Genomic DNA, 19,100 nt, shown 5'->3' with positions numbered 1-19,100 from the left:
AAAATCTTTGCAAGGTAATATCCAGAATGTATAAAGAACCCAAACAATGAAACACTAAAAAAGTGACTCTAGCTATAAATAGACAGTATAAAACATAGTACAAATGACTGATATATGCTTGAACATAACTTTGCCACCTTTAGGTATCAAGGAAATAAAAATATATATACATATATATATACCTATGCGTGTATATACATATATATATATAGTGAGAGAGAGACATATGACAAACATAGATATTTATCTTACTCTAGTCAGAATGATTAAACACAAGTACCCAAGTAGCAAAATTTCTGTAAGGATTTGGTGAAAAGAGACACTTATATACTATTAATGGAAATGCAAGTTAATCTAGTCACTATGTGTTTCCTCACAAGTCCAAAATAGACCAAACCATATGATCCTGCTATATGATTCCTGTCCATGTACTCAAAGACTGAAAGCTAATACACAGTAAAAACTATCTCTATAATCATACCAACCTAATCACCAAGTTATGTAGCAGCCTAGTTGCCAAACAATGGATAAATGGATAAAGCAACTGTGTATAAATATCTATATCTATATCTATCTATATGTAATAGAGTGTTATTGCTTATAAGCAAAACACATAATATATATATTATATAATGGAAAAATCATGAAGAAATAAGATTTTTTCTTCACAGGTTTAAATAAATTTGTACCTTTCAGTGGAACTCATTCAAAAGCTGAAGGAGAGTTTAAGGTTGAAAATAAATAGAGTGAGGCCTGATGCCTGATGCATGAATATTAAAAGTGATACATTATCAGGTAGAAAAAATTGAAGAAAATAATAATTTAGAAACAACAGAAAAAAGAAACCTTGGTTAAAAGGTTTTCTAAAATCTCCTAAAGTTATTTAAACTTCAATATGGAATATTTTTATGCAAGAAAAAAATAGAAGGATTAAAGGAAAATTTTGTTTTAAAATGAGATAAATGTCTTGTAAAAAATATGTAATAGAGTGGATCAACAAGATGTGGTATTTATACACAATGGAATTCTATGCTGCTGTCAGAAAGAACAACATCGCCCCATTTGTAAGAAAATGGAAAGACTTAGAAAAAATCATATTAAGTGAAGTAAGCCAGACCCAAAGGAACATAGGCTCAATGGTTTCCCTCATTTGTCATAACCAATAGAAACCTTGGGCTCTCCTAGCAGAGGTTTACAATAGAGCAAAACCTAGATACATAAGGCCATGTAGTATGATGCTAAATGAAAGAACGACCAGGATATAGAAACAAAAGCCATATAATGAGTGATTGTTGTCCTTAATGCACTATGTTATCTCTCATCTCTTTTTACTGTCCCTTGGTTATCTCATATTGTTACAGTATTTTACCTTATTATCTGATACATTGTACATATGCTTATTTTGTTATTTGAAATAGGATAGGGAAGGGGAGAAAACAAAATGAGGGGTGGGGGTGGGGGGAGAGAAATGGTGACCAAGAGAAAGGGTATCAATGTTTGTGAAGTAATGTATCTTCTATCTGGTGAATATAATACAAACCTTGTAATAATTAGGGTTACAGGCTCACGCCTGTAATCCTAGCTACTCAGGGGGCTGAGATCTGAGGATCGCAGTTCAAAGCTAGCCCAAGCCCTGAAGTCTGTGAGACCCTTATCTCCAATTAACCACTGGAAAGCCGGAGGTAGTGCTGTGGCTCAAGGGGTAGGGTGGTAGCTTTGAGCTGTAGCACTCAGGGACAGCAACCCAGACTCAGAGTCCAAGCCCCATGACTGACACAAAAACCAAAACCAAACAAAGAAAAAATAGTATGTAGTAGACAGTTGTGATATGATATCAGTAACCTCATCTACTCTGGAGGCTGAGGTAGGAGTCCAAGAGTTGAGTCCAAGAGTTGGTCACCAGCTTTGGCAGGAACATGGAGAAACATTTCACTATTCATATATAGTGTATAGTGTATCATATAAATCCGTGATATGTGAAATGTGTCTGAGAATGTGGATTTTCAGTTAATAAATTTTCTGCAGTGCAGATACATTACATAAGAAGACTAATGGTTTTCTTTCCCTTTAAGTAAATCCTCTGTAGCAAGGAATTCAGCTTATTTATACTACTTGAATAAACTAGAGCTCATATTGATTCCATAGTGACAGTTTTCTTTACATTTTGCTAGAATAGGCAATTGAATTCAAAACCTTGATCTAGCCTACTGGAATTCTACCACTTGAGCCATCATTCCGATGTTGCATTTTGTTATTTTGGAGGTGGTGTATGTCAGACATTTCTGCCTAGATAGATGTTGAATTGCAAACCTCAGTCTTCCTGTGCATATGATTACATGTGTGAACTCCCTACACCCAGCTCCTATGGTCTTCTTATAAGTGGAGTTGGTATTTTCTCTAAGTGCATCATATTTCACCTGAAACCATCTTCTGTATTCAATACATTAAAACATCTAATCAGTGATTAAAATAAAAATAAAAGAATTAATTTGGTTAGAAATGCTTATTACAAATATATAATAAGAAACAAGTGACATTTTTGTTTTTAAGCATAGGAAAGCAAGAGCTATTCTTTTAATATATTTTCTAAAGAGATGCTTCCAAAAAATTAGATATTGAGCCATTTTGGAGGCCTTGACAATAAACATTTGAAGAAAATCCTTTACTGGCTTATTAAAACTAATGAATTTCTCATATCCAAGTTTAGTATTTTAGAAAAGCTACACAAAATTTTTTTTATCTCTTTTGACTATGAATCCTATCCACTCACTATCAGCCACAGTATTGTCTTTGTATAAGCAACATTCCACACTAGTCCAATGGAGAGATAAGTAAGATGGTTAATGAGAACAGACACGCCACACAGGGTTTATTTTTGGCTAAAGTAAAATGAAAGGGCCAGACGAAATTCCAGGAACTGAATGTTAGTGCAGGAACTATCCATGCCATACACAAGTCCGCATAATCTAATCTAGCTCCACTCTCCTTTGCATATACAACTCTGCTTCCTTCTCATATACCCACATTCATACTGCTCACCACCTGATAGGGCTCATTAAGTCAAATTCAGGTGATGAGCGCTGCCAATTATATTCTCTATAATTTATGCTCTACTTTTGGGCACAACCTTTGGGAATGATTCTTTACAATCATCACTAGACAATCACATTTATTTATATTTGATGCATGATACATATTTGTTTGCTTTATTTCTTTTTCAACAGGAGTGACAAGCATCATTATTTGGCTGAATTGAAATATTTCCCTAATTTTTAAACTTGGAGTTTTGATACTTTATACAGATCCAGAATGTATATTAATTCAATGAGAACATCCATAATTCTACTAGAATTTGAAAGCTGAATGGAGGGTAGGTAAAGAAAAAGAAAAGTTTTATCTTATCATATGTGCTTGTGAGGCTCTCTTAATAATGTAAGTAAAATATGTACTCATATTGAAGAATCAGTGACTTAAAACAAAGTTTACATATTTTACTCAAATAGATACTTGAGTAAATTTTGATTTATGAGTATTCCCATGGAAAATCCTACCAACACCAACATAATAAACATAACACATATCATTGCCTTATGCTTTTTTGAAAATTTTTTCTTCTTTACTCCCTCTAAACCAAGTAACACCTATATTCTAGACATTCATTTTCATTTCCTGGAAGTTCATGTAATTTAAAAGAAAATTATTTTTTTTGTCTGTCTCTTTTACTTAGCAAAATTACTCTTGGAGATTTGTTAAAAATGTTGTATTCATTCTATGTTCTTTGAATTAACTTGAATATCACTGTTGGAATATATTTTGTGAAATCTGTTTGCTGTAAAATCAAGGTCTTGTCTGTGTTGAAATGCATCTACCATTTCATTCTCTAGTCATTTTGGAAATAGGATCTCACTTTTTGCTTGGTCAGGTTTAAGTAGCAGTCCTTTTAGCTAGTACAACAGTACGATGCTACCATGTTTTACTTGTTGAGATAGAGTTCACTTATCATAATTATCTTCAAAAAAAATTCCCACGTGGGCCTTAACTTATGATCTTCTATACCCCAACCTCCTGAATATCTAAAATTACAGAGCATTGAACATGTTTGTTCTTCTGTTGATATTCAGTGGAACTGTTAGTATACTTGGATTATCAGGCTAAAACATGCTATCAACATCAATGTAAAATATGATTTTATTTATTTATTTATTTATTTATTTATTTATTTATTTATTTTGTTCATGAAGCTTGAACTCAGAGCCTGGGGCTTGAGTGCTGTCCCTGAGCTTTTACACTCAAGGCTAGTGCTCAATCACATTGAGGGACTGCCCTACTTCTGGCTTTCTGGTGGTTAATTGGAGATAAGACTTTCATGGACTTTCCTGTCTGGGCTGGCTTTGAATTGCAATCCTCAGATGTTAGCAGCTGAGATTTCTGGTGTGAACCCCTGGAGCCAGCTATGGATACAGTTAGGTATTTAAATATGTTTTGGGTAAGGACAGACTAATATTGTAAAGTAATAATTGTTTTTCATTGTACTCACAAACTAATATGTTGGATTGAAACTCTACTGTACAACAACAGGATGATAATAAAAAATGGTTTCCTATTTATACAACTGCTTAACACTTTATTTTTTAAGTTATACTCTGGAAAAAGTATATTTGTGGTTCATTTCCTGTATATGTTATACAGTACTTGGTTTGGGTAGGGTTTCTCTTTTACAGATTCTCCTGTCTTAAATTTTCTTCAGCATTTTAAAGTCTCAATGACATTGCCACTCATCAACAAATTATAATTCATATTTCAGCTTGAGATTTAATCTTTCCTACATGTTTAAGAATTATGAAAGAAACTGGGCACTGATACCTCACACGTGTAAGCCTATCTGTACAAGAGACTGGGTCATGGTACAAAGTACAAGTAAAAAGTACATACAAGCAGAAAAGTCTTTAAGAACCCAATCAGAAATAAATACAAAAGTATTGGTTTGGCTCAAGTGATAGATCACTGGCACTTGAGAGAAAATAAGGCCCTGATTTGAAGCCCCAGTTATAGTGCACGCACACACAGACACACTCAGACACACACACACACACACACACACACACACATCTGCACACACAATAATTTGAAAAGAAAACACTAACTTGTAATAAAGCAATTGTAGAAAATATTTACAGAATTATTAACAGATATTTTTCTCAATTTTAAAATCAAAGTTTTTCCTTATATGTAATTTCTCTTAAATATACAATAACTCTGCAGATTAGAAGTCATTTTTATAACAAGATTGTATGGTAGATATGGCTGAGAAAGTTTACAAACATTTCAGTTTCTTCATCAGCAATACAACAGCCCAAATCAAATTGCTCTATTAATGTTGGCATGAGACTTACTACACCAAATGTGCGCAAAGAAAAAAAAACATACTACTGGTTTTTCAGAAGTAAAAGTAATTCCCATATCTAATAAGTATTAACTATATATGGATGAAGAAAAAGAAAGATGGAAGGGCTCCAGTAAAACAGCTGGAAAAGAGTGTTAAAAGCAGAAGCAGAATCCATTTTACAGGATTTTTAATCTCACAAAAGCTACTGAAATAGATATGCAGATGTTTAAAATTAGTAACAGGTATAAATCCACAATAGTTTTTCACCAAGGAATAAGTGAGCTGATACTTATTACATAAATCTTTTTAATGGCAAAATATGCAAAAATAATAAAGGATATATTTACAATTCTTTCATTTAATGTCTTTCACTAATTAGAGAATTTTGAAGTTGACCCTTATCAAGTGTGTATTTGAAAGCACTTGAAAAACATTGCATTAGATATTTTTTAATTTTTTTTTTTTGTTTGCCAATCCTGGGCTTGAGGTTAGGGCCTTAGCACTGTCCTTGGACTTTCTCAAGGCTAGAGCTCTACCATTTTAGCCTGAGCATCACTTCTAGCTTTTTCTATGTGGTACTGAGGAATTGAACCCAGGTCTTCATGTATGCTAGGCAAGCGCTCTACCAGAAGGCCAAACTCCTGGCCCTGCATTAGGTATTTTTAATAGGTGTGGTATTGGAAAGGGAGAGGAGAGGTGGTAGAGGACAGATTTTAATAGCTAAATATTTTATGCATATTTATTTTATTATTTTTCTTTTGATATCAACATATCATGATCTTTTACTTCTGGGAGAAAAAAACAAAGCATTCAACATTTTATTTCTGCAAAAAGTAGATTTAAGTTCTTAGAACAAGTTCCCAGAAGAAATGGAAAAAAAATATTCAATAACCAACGAGTTTTCATTCAGTAAAACCAGCTATTAGACAAAATTAAGTGTTTACTGTAACTATCCCTTTCAATTATTTACGACTCATCCTTGAAAATGTAAAATGAATATTTTTACATTGCTTTGTTAGACATTAGTCTTCTATGTATAAGGAAACAATAATCAAAGTTAACTTGTCAAACTTTTCAGGTCACAATTCTTTCTGAGGCGGAAATGGAAAGAAATGAAAAACTAAGCAGACCTCTCAAAACAAAAGAAAGCAAATGTTTATTCCCTTACTTCTAGTTCTTTAAGAAGAGACTGGGGTCAGGGAAGGCTCAGAATTCAAGGAAGTGCTTGCAAAAGTCACTCCCTTGCTGCTCAAGACATTTCCTGCTGGAGAGATGGGGAACATCCATCAGCCCTTGTTATCTGAGCCAATCTGTTTACCTCTGATTGTAAATCATCCCAGAGTATCCAACCCTAGGTCCTGCTGAGATGCCCTTCTCAAGCCTATAGACATTATGCTTTTACTAGGTATCCCTTTCTTCCTTTAGAAGTGAAATAAAAACCCAAACCCAATGCATTTCAGGAAGAAAAAAAATGTTTACACAAGCAAATGGCTGCACATCTGGTGAAATTCAATCTGCCATTTTGTAAAAAAACAACTGTGGAGTGTGTTGCTCAGAAAACAGTGCAATGTCTCTTAAAGCAGTAAAAGAATATAGGCAGAACTAAATTGCACATTTCAAGTTTTAACAGATGATTTAATGTCTTCAGGATTCTTTTAATTCATTACTCTAACAAATATTAGCTTACTATATTAAGAAGTAAAAATACACTACAATATTAGTTTATGAATTAAAATAATCTATTAAATGTTAACTCATTGTAATTTTTTATAATTATTATAATAATGTATTTAAGGAGAATAGTATTATTTTGGTAATATGTTGAATATATAACTAGGAAACTAGAGAACAGTAGAAAGAAAACATATTTGTGTTTGTGTTTGCTTCAGTTGTACTAGGTAATATTAATTTAGTGAAGTAATATCTGTCTTGGTCTAATATAATGCCACGATTATAGTTAAAACAAAAACATGAATTATGATAACCAGTATATATTCCTGTATGTTAGAAAATAACATATTTGAAATCATAAGCCTGACTGATTTTTTTTTCTTTAATTCTCCTAAAAATGATGAATGAACTATTCATAAGTAAAACATTTCTAGAATGTAAGGCCATTTATTGGAATGTATAGGTATTTCATAGCTATACCTTCCAATAAAATGATTTCGACAAGAAAGAAACCATCTTTGTATCAGGTTAAAAGAACAAGCATATTCTCTTTCTGAGCATGTTGTAGTATGAATTTTAGTACATGTAACAAATTATTTCCTTTTTACTTATATTTTTATTTTATTTGAACAAAGGAGTTACCATTTAAGAAAGTAGTATAAGGACACAATGAATTTTGTGCAATATCATCCATTTCATCATTCTCTCCCCTTTCCCAACCCTATCTCTTCCCTCAATTTCCTTACTTATTTTAGACTATGCATTGAATTTCATGACTTGCATTTTCCCCACATCCTCCTGCAAAAATATATACATTTATTAAAAATGTAGAAATCATACAATTGATTTTGGTATAAAGAATACCGTTGCAGGGGAGATAAAAATTTAAAGCACACATAAAATCCAACATAACTAACAACTTTACCTTCTAAAGAGTTTATTTTATGGCACATAAAAATAATATGCCATCTTGTGCATTGGGGGAACACATTTACTTTTTGCGGGATTGTTTTTGGAAATGAACATTTAATCTTCAGGATGAATGATTAAATAGCAAGCAGTGACTTAATCTTCCTTTAAATTCATTTATTTATTAATCAAATTTACTTTGGTGCCTACTCGATACTTTTCAAATTAGTTTAGAAATAACAGTAAACCATGCTCATATCTTTTGCTCACAGAGAGAAATAAAAGACTAAGCTATTAACGATTTGCCATATGCTTTGAAAAGTTTACATAAAGGAAGCAAGCAGAGCCAGTGCCATGAAAGAGGTTGCAGAGGTTTATGTCCTGTGGGTTGGGAGATTTTCTCTGATAAAATGAAACATTGAAAGAACAGAATGCACTGAGGAAAAGCCAGCATGTTACTTGTCCCTGGATCTGTTACTTGACATTTTGAATGTATCTTCTGTAGGATTCAATTGCAAATTGATAAAATGGCAAAACAACACAATTTTACAGACCTTTGCCAGTGAATGCACTTTTTCACTAGCTTTTTATGCAACAATTATATTTATTCCTAACCCACATTTGTGGAATGGAAAAGTAGACAAGGCTTGTTGTCAGTACTGTATTTTAGAAAGAAACAGATTTTCAGTTTGAAACCATTAAGTGATATTTTCTGATGAAAATAAATGTAAAATTTACAGAAAGTTGTAATTACCAGTTGTAATCAGAGCAATCTTAAAATGTTACTAGTCTATGTTAAACTAAGATAATTTAAAAATATTCTATGAGATTGTGAAATATGAATTTCCTTTCAATAACTTTCAGAAGTTTTTTCAGGTTTATGTACTGCCAAATTCTAGGTATTGGGAACACTAATTGAAATAAGTATGAAGTCCAGTTACTCAAACAGTTTTTGGCAGTGTGTCATAATGGCTACAACACAGTTGTAAAAACGTAACAGTTTTATGAAATAGATGTAAAAGGGTTCTGTTTATGGGACAGAGACAGAGAGAGAGACAGAGAGAGAGAAACAGAGAGAAAGAGAGACAGAGACAGAGAGAGAGACAGAGAGAGAGAAACAAAGAGAAAGAGAGACAGAGACAGAGAGAGAAACAGAGAGAAAGAGAGACAGAGACAGAGAGAGAAACCCACAGAAAGTAAAATATCACAGTGAACTATTGCAATACAAGCCTTCTCCCCAACCCTCACCCCCAGTCCTGGAGCTTGAACTCCAGGCTTGGATGTTTTCTCTTGCTCGAAGCTAACACTCTACCACTTGATCCACAGAACCCTTCTGGCTTTTTTGAGTAGGTGATTGGAGATAAGAATCTCATAGAGTTTCCTCCCTGGGCTGGCTTTCAACTGTGATCCTCAAATCTCAGCCACCTGAGTAGCTAGAATTACAGACATGAGCCACTAGCTCTTGCATATAAAAGCTTTTGTGCAATTAATATAGAATAGTAATGTTTAAAAAATTCATAAAGATGAACTATTAACTACAAAATAGAATTTCAAAGGCAAATTCTAAATCTAAACTTTGAATTCAAAAGGGAACACTGATAAATTGATATGAATTTAACCATATTGAACTGTACCCTATTTGTTTAATTTTAAAAAAATAACTGTTTAGTTGGCATGCACAATCCAATAAAGTGCACCCAGGAATCATGCAAGCCTCAACAAAGGCCTTGAAAGGTGAAGGTTTCATATCACTTCCAGATTAGATCCTAATTACAACGTGCTTCATTTAAAGCTAGAAGAATGCCGACCCTGTCAACACAACAGGACCATGGATTAATCAGATCTGATTAGTTCTGGGCCCAGCTTACATTGTGGACCCCGACTCTTTTCAAAGCTGCTCATCTGCTTGGCAGCTACTGGTATGGATGAACCTTGTTCATCCTGTGGCAAGTATGCATGTTCCTGCACACTTCCCTCCTGGAACGTGGGGCCTTCAGCTATCTCAGAGCTCTATATGATCAGCCACATAATGGACATCACTTATCCTTGGTAGTATGATGAATCTGGGAATGGAAACTGCACCTACTAAACGGCTGTTTTGCTAGAAGCTTTGAGGTGGCTACTTCTAGTCTTAGAGACATGACATTATGTAATTTTGTGTTTCTAGGCTATATGAAAAAAGGACCTGTCAGAAATTTTCTGAAAGTATTTTTTAAGATACTATTAAGTGTTCTCATTGTCACTGATTCAAAAAACACAAAACCTAAGTAAAACCAAAACCTTGGAAAGTATCTTGACCAAAGTATATAATGATAGACACTGGGGTTTTGTTCCACCCTATGGCATTTACAATTTCTTTCTTTTTTTAAAAATTTTTAATTGTAACTAATAAAAGGGTTACATGATATTTGCCAGATAGAAGGTGCATTAATTCACATACATTGATACCCTTTCACATGTCTTGGTACCCATTACCCTCCTCCCCACCCCCCCCACTCGTCTTGGTTTTCCCCCCTTCCCTATCAAATTTCAAATAACCAAATACAAATAAATTCAATATATCAGATAACGAAGTGAGATACTGTAACAATATGAGATACTCAAGGGACAACAAAGGAAATGAGAGACAACATAGTACATTAAGGACAACAATCATTCGTTATATGGCTTTTGTTTCAAGACTTAGAAAAAATCATATTAAGTGAAGTAAGCCAGACTCATAGGAACTTAGGCTCAATGGTTTCCCTCATTCGTCATATTCAGTAGAAACCTTGGGCTCTCCTAGCAGAGATCTGCAATAGAGCAAAATCTTGTTACATAAGGCCATATAGTATGAAGCTAATTGAAAGGACCTCCAGGGTATTGATACAATTTCTTTTATAAAGCCTCCAGGTAAAAACATCCACATTGATTTTATCTCTTTTCTTTATTTGATATACCAAGCTTGCTTCATGACTAATGGCTCACAAGACGTTGAAACATCTTCATTTACTTTGCTTTGTATCAGGGTAGCATTTTACAAATGCCTAACTTAATAATGAGCATTGATATCTTTATCTGAAGTTAGTGGAAGGTCTCATTTAGGAGTGAGCAGTAGCTGAGAGATATAGGATTTTCTAGGATTAGCCTGGAGAATGGTCTTCATGTTTTACTCTCCTGTAAACTAGTAAGAACAAATCTGGAAATGGATCAAACTATTCCATTTGGCGTGGATTGACAGTGCAAAAAATCATAATTTGCTAAGAGTGCTACAATGAAATGCATACATAGAATAACAAAATCAAAACGATTATTTTAAAATTCTATTGTGTAGTTCATTATTATCGACTTCCAACTGAAATGTTTTATAAATCTAGAAAATAGGCTGGGTGCTGGTGGCTCACACCTGTAATCCTAGCTGCTCAAGAGCCTAAGAATCATGGTTCCAAGCCAGCCATGGCAGAAAAGAACCTTTGAGAGACTTATCTCCAATTTACCACTGAAAAGCCAGAAGTGGAGCTGAGCATAAAGTGTTAGAGAGCTAGCCTTGAGCACAAAGAGGCTGAGGGACCCAGGCCTCACACACACACACACACACACACACACACACACACACACACATATGCGATATATGTATGTGTATATGTATATATGCACACATAAACATATATATGCATATATACATATATGTGTATGTATATACATAAGCATGTGTAGATATTTAGATGTATATTTATATAGAAATTAAATCTCCTATTTTCATTCATTGAAATGAAATTGTATTTATAAAAATTATTTCTTTTTCTATCAACAAAAATTGACTATACTGATAGGTTAATCATGTAGATAAGCAACTAAAGAGAGACAAATCCTATGAACATATTTTATTCACCACACACAGATCTTTCAATTCTCTCTTTAATCAATACATTTAATAATGCTAACTAGGATTTGCAGAAAATAAGAGCATAAATGCCTACTTTTTTCCATATATTTTTATTGTAATTAATAGAAGGGTTACATTATATTCACTAGATAGAAGGTGCATTACAAACATGGATACCCTTTCTCATGTCTTGGTCCCCATTTCCCTCCTCCCACCCCCTGCCCCTCATTTTGTATTCCCCCCTTCCCTATCCTATTTCAAATAACCAAATAAGCATATATAAAATATATCAGATAACAAGGTGAAATACTGTAACAGCATGAGATAACCAAGGGACAATAAAAGAGATGAGAGATAACATACTGCATTAAGGACAACAATCACTCATTATATGGCTTTTGTTTCTATATCCTAGAGGTCTTTTCATTTAGTGTCATTCTATATGGCCTTTATGTATCTAGGTTTTGCTCTATTGTAAAACTTTTCTAGGAGATCCCAGGGTTTCTACTGATTATGACAAATGAGGGAAAGCATTGAGCCTATGTTCCTTTGGGTCTGGCTTACTTCACTTAATATGATTTTTTCTAAGTCTTTCCATTTTCTTACAAATGGGGCGATGTTGTTCTTTCTGACAGCAGCATAGAATTCCATTGTGTATAAATACCATATCTTGTTGATCCACTCATCAACTGAGGGGCATCTGGGTTGGTTCCATATCTTTGCTATGGTAAATAGTGCTGCAATGAACATCGTTGTGCTAGTGGATTTAGTATGCCCAAAGACTTAAAGAGAGTCTGAATGGCCTATAGACACATGAAGAAATGCTCAACATCTCTGGTCATAATAGAAATGCAAATCAAAATCACTCTAAGATTCCACCTCATTCCAGTTAGAATGGCCATGATCAAGAAATCTAATAACAACAGATGCTGGAGATGGATGTGGCCAAGAGGGATCACTACTACACTGTTGGTGGGAGTGCAAACTCATTCAACCACTATGGAAAGCAGTATGACCCAGCAATTCCACTACTTGGCATTTATCCAATCACCTAAAATACCTATTTTTAAATTTTGCTGTTTTTAAATGTGATGATCATCTCTACTGTCAGCAGATTAAATAACAAATGTTATATATGTGTGTCTGTGTGCATATTTATGTATGTAATTACTAGAATGAAAACAATTCACTGAATAATACCAATGTTTGTATTTCTATCCCACAGAAGTATTGTTTAATTTTATAAAACATACATAAATATCTTGTGTAATGAACAGTGTTCAAGGAGTAACGTACCCACTACCTGATGAATGTAACTATAACCCCCCTATACATCTCACCAACAATAAAATAAAAAAATAAAATAAACTTGATAACTGAAAGTATATGCTATAAATTTCAAATATAACAATTAAGAGCTTCACATGTAATACGGGAGTCAAAAATATTTGGGGGACATTATAAAATGGTATGGGCAGAAAACACTTCAATCTTGTCTGTTACTTTTCCAAAGCAATTTAACAAGAGCACAGATATAAAAATAACATCCTATTCCAGAAACTTTTATCTTCACTTTTAGTGTGTCACTGTTGCTATGATTAAGACTGAAGATTTTCTTCAATAAAGGGATTTACTGAAAAAAAGCCAAGAAAATTGTATTCCTTTTTTACTTCCTTTATGGGGTCTATTTCAAAACTTTACAAATCTCTTTCTGTGTCCCTCAAATAGAAAAGTCTATCAGATTCTAGTATTTCTGAGCATCCCTGATCTCTTCCTAAACAGAATGATTATATATGGCTTATCTTTCAATTTTGAGTTATGTGCAGAAAGAGTGAAACTAAATGTCACTATGCAGATGAAACAATTCTCTCTTTTAGCTACAACCCAAGCCATAGGTAGGCAGCAAACAAACCCTTGAGAAGACTTCCATGACATGTTGCTAAGTAACTAACTAGTAAACAAATGTAGATGTTTAAGAAAAAGTTTAAATGGTTTATAAGATGTATCATGTATTGTATGTGTTCATGAAATGTAACAATTTAAAATTACTCTAGGAAACAATACTTTTGGACAAGAATGAAGATAAATAGAAGATATATAACAATAATTACATCAAATCCACAGGCCTTCTCCATAAGTGTATAGAAAAATAGCAATAAAATTACCTCTCTCCTATCTAACCAATATAATCCAATATTATAATCCAAATATACAGGATTTATTTGTGATAGTCATGTCTTTTGTTTGTCTGAAAATATTTTTCTATATATAATTAGGATGAGACACATTGAAGACATCAAAGGCTAAGCTAATATGGTAGGAAAGAAGGCAAGTTCTGTATCTCATATAAATTTTAAGACTGTGGATTTTTTCATGTCTTTTTATAATTTAAGTCTTTTATTCTTTTCTGGAAGCTAAAATTGTGGTTCTGTTATATAACTGGGAATATGTTTTATTATTCTACCTCAAGCTTATATTTTATGTTTTGTTTCTTAACTTGAATGATGAGCTTTCTGCTTACTTTATTCATGACTATTTATTGTAGAAAAGGAATTATGCCCAGTCTGATGGATGTTGATATAGGCCAGAGAAGGATGTACAAAAGCCCCTCTAGTATGTGTTATATACTAGCAACCATCATTGCGTATGTAAACAAGGAGGTAGCAAGCAAATATGTTAAATACTGACAAAAATAAGGTGTTCAGTAAAATGAAAGAAAACTGAAAGAATGGATAATAATTGACACAAAAAGTTCAGGTTATGGAGAACTAGAACAATGAGTACAGTTTATGAACATATAGTCATCATACTATACCAGGTTAGATGATTTCTGAAAAACATGTTGAATGTACTCTAGCAATGGTGAGCTCACTGGCTATCTTGAAAGGATACATATATTTGTATGTATATACACATAATAATATTGTATAACATATAATATAATAATATGTTATACCATGTAATATATAATGTATATGTAACATACATATAATTCATAGCACATATGTAATATATGATATATTATGTATATAATTACATAATATATGTATTATGTTAACACATTTGTTATATTTATCAGATACAGACAGATATATCTATCTCTATCTCTCTCTCTAAAATTAAAAAATCAGCATTCATATATTCCTATGGCCACAATTTTAATATATATACATATATGCATATATAAAAATACATATGTGTGTCTATATATCCATTTATATTCCACATACTATTTATGATAAATCAATTCTCTAGTAAAAGTAAAAAATTCTTATGGATATTTTTTAAAACTGTGTCAGAATAATTCTTTTCATATTTTCATTGTCTTCCTTCACCTGGCTCTCATTTAATAATTTTTCCAAGTACAGATTTTGTAAAATAATCTTGGATTATTGTCCAAACTTCCATAACTCCTAATTTTATGTATTTTTCTTACCACAACAAAATTAATTACTGAAAAATCATCTTTTAGAGCTTAGTAATCTACTTAAAATTTACAACTGTATAATAAAAAAATGAAAAAAGAAACATTCTGGAATGCAAGGACAGGTTTAATCTTCCAGCCAAATTCTAAATGTTTCCTTCTTCTAAAGACTTTGAATACAAAGCCTAACATTCATGTGCTCTAATTCCTGACACCTAGTTGTATTTAACACTTTCTTAACCCTAACTCGCCTCTTTATATGTGTGCACTCATTTTTAAGACCCAGTTCTTTCCTTGGATCCTGTTAGAGCTTACTGAGTTTTCAAGTTAATAAAGACACGATTACAGTAGATGGTTCAATAGATAGATAAAAAGGCTGGAATGTGGCTCAAGAACAACAGACACCAACTTGAAAACTTGAGTCCAAACTGTAGATCAACCAAGTAAACACAAACACACACATAAACACACAACAACAACTCTCATATGACAATATAGCCAAATAAACAATACAAAATTACATGTGTGATACATATATTCTATATATTTGTAGGGGGTATACCAGGAAGCTGGAATCTGTGGTGTAAGGGGAGAAGTTTCATGCAGAGAGGAAATCTGCTGAATGTGGCCATAATATTCAATGAGTACCTCATGAAACTAGGAAAATTAAAGGTTAGGGGAGACATAAAGGGGAAAAGTAGATGAATGAAGAGCATAAGGGAGAGGGAGAATGAATTGATATTATTCCATTCATATTATATGAAATTAAGAAAATTAAGGGATGGGTTGGTTGGTAAGGATATAAGAGAAAGATGAAGGAAGTCGTATTGACCAAGATATATTACACTAATAAACTGACACATCGAGGTAGGTGTTAGTGACTCATTCCTGTAATACTTGCTATTCAGAAAGCTGAGATTGGAGTTCAAAGCCACCTGGGGCAGAACAATAGGTGAAATCCTTGATCCTTGTTTCTAATTAACCACCCAAAAAATAGACATGGAGCTACAGCTTAAAGTACTATCCTTGAGCAAAAGTGTTCAAGGACAGAGCCCACAGCCTGTGTTCAAGACTTATGACCAATTAAAACACACACTCACACACATACATATGCACACACACATACACACACATAAAACATAAAAGCTGATTGTTGAATTTTAAGCTCTGTATAATTACTTCAACTTCAAGATAACAAAAATATAATAAAATATATTCTAAAACTGAGCATGAACATTCTCATTCGTAAACATTTGAAATAATATTTGCTTACACTTTTCATAATAAAGTTTCACACTGAATTTTTTTTTCATTCACTTACTTTATTATTGAAGTTTACTATGAGTCAGAGATACTTCTAGCTATTGACAATATTATAGTTCTATGCAAAAATACAATTCAATAAGGTCATTACATTGATATAATTTATATTCTATAGACAAATAACAAACAGTAGGACTCTGACCTACACTAACTTTCTATAAAACTGATCACATGACTATTCCTTAAAATTTAAAATACTTTGCTGATGTTGATTGAACTTTTCACCTTTTATGTAGTTTCGATTTTGGAGCTGAGGTGGAAGTTTTTGTGTAAATTCGAAGCATGACTGGTTAAAAGTAATATGGAAGCATAACTGGTTGATTAATCTGAAGTTTAGTATTACCTTCCAATATGATTGGTGATTGTCAAGTACAGCCTCTAAACTAGAACAATTTATCATCTATTCCTTTGCCATTTGCAGATGTAACATAAACAATTGCCCTTCGTAGAATACTATTGACCACAGAAAAGAAGGAAACCCTGTCATTTGCAACAAAGTGGATAGAACTGGAGATGATTATGTTAAGTGGAAAAAGCTTGGTGTAGAAAGAGAGAGCACATGATCTCATACATATGTAGAAATGAAAGCCACTGATTTCATAGAAGTCCAGAGTAAAATGATGGTTACCAGATGTTGAGAGAAAAAAAGACAGATAGTCAGACAGACAGACAGAAGGAGACAGAGAGATAGAGACAGAGATACAGAGAAGAGAGAAGGTAGATGGTAGAAGCTTGAATAATACCTAAATACCTAAGATAGGAGAAAGAAATTATGGCACGCTATGGCATTATAATAAAATGACATATGGATAGCCATAATATAATGTTCATTTGAAAACTAGCATGTAAAGATTGCTGACACTTTTGTCAGAAAGAATAGGAACTGGACTGGAAATGTTGCTTAAGTTGTAGGGTGCCAGCTGTGAGCTAGAAAGCTGGATGAGAGTTAGAGTTAGATGTCATGAGTTCTTAATCTTGGAAACAGCATCAAAAAATGTTTAAAGAAATATATTTATCTCAATTTAAGTAGTGTTCAATGCATACAGTTACTAAAAATGTACATTGTATCTCATTAATATGTAAAATTTTGGTCTCATATGCTAGTCCAAAATCAATTTAGCATGGGAACCTATAAACCTAGTTAATCAGGAGGCTGAGATATGAAGATCACAGTTTGAAGCCAGCCTGAACAAAGAAAGCTTGTGAGACTCTTATTTTCAATTGACTATCCCCAAACATGTATATCAAGTATTAGAGTATAAACTTGAGCCCAAAGGCTAGAGATAGTTCCTAGGCCATGGTTTCAAACCCTGGCACCCACACACAAATTAGCACTCATATGTACACATACTTACACAAACACACAAATAACTTTTAAACCTTCAATTTTTATCCTTTTTCTGTAGCTGAATTTGTAGGGTTAACTGTGGTGAGCATTAAATAAATGTCACCTGTAAATATATCCAGAATGATAACATATTGCTAATACTGTCATTACGGCGTATGTATATTTTTGAAAGTGGTCCATCTGTATCTTTTCCTGTGAGTTCATGTTTCCTTTGCAATACTGAAATCATCTTTTACCCGGCACTATTCTAGGTATATAACTCACTCACCTTTTGTGTTCTTCAATTCTTTGCATTTATTTACGAGAGTATCGTCCTTTTCTTAGTGAACTAATTCTGATGTGTAATAGTATGATATAATATGTACATACTTATACAGCATGCCCAGTGCACATGAATTCCTTTTTCCTTTCCTCGTCTATGCAAAGCTGCTGATTTCATTTCAACAAGAACTGCAAGGAAAGGACTGAGGTTTCTCATTTGAAAGTACTGTGCTATTATTATATCCTAGAATGTTAAGAACCTCATAGTAAGCAGGTTTTGAGGCAAGGAAAATTCTATGTCAGCTTACTCTGCAAGTCATTTTCTTCCCATAGGATTTCTTCCTGTTTCAAATGAGGTGGTTCAAAGCAGGGAAAGGCTGAGGGCTAGACATATATGATTTCTCTTCTCAGAAGGCATGGTATATTCACATATGTATAAACATCTTCCTTAACTCAAGATAAAAATTTGGAAAAAAATAGATCAAATTGTTCTTCAAAAAAAGTTTCAGGTGTTGTCATTTCTAGAAATTTCTAAATGCTATTAATATTCTTAGTCTAGTGAGCACAATCTTAGAACCAGTAGCTTAGATAAGAGGCATGTTAAATGGATCAGTAGCTGTTTTGGTTGTGTTTTACTCGAACAAAATGTGCTAACAATCAGGCTTAAGCTAAGTGCTTCAGTGGTCTCAATATAGGACTCATGAACTCCTTTGAATTAGGTACGGGGCAAAGGTCTCCCGGGCTTTCCTGTTTGGGCTGGCTTCAAACTGCATTTTTCAGATATGTGTCCTGAGTAGCCAGATTATAGGTATGAGTTACAAATAAGAATTTTAACAAAAACAATTTAGCCAATATAAAAGGCATTTTAAAACATTGAAGCACTTTTCTATAAGTAATTAAGGTCTAGGGGTTT

Source organism: Megascapheus bottae, chromosome 1, assembly GCF_031878675.1.
Source record: "Megascapheus bottae isolate mThoBot1 chromosome 1, mThoBot2.hap1, whole genome shotgun sequence".
Lineage (NCBI taxonomy): Eukaryota > Metazoa > Chordata > Mammalia > Rodentia > Geomyidae > Megascapheus > Megascapheus bottae.
The sequence above is the reverse complement of the archived record's forward strand: the minus strand, read 5'-3'. Positions refer to the sequence as shown.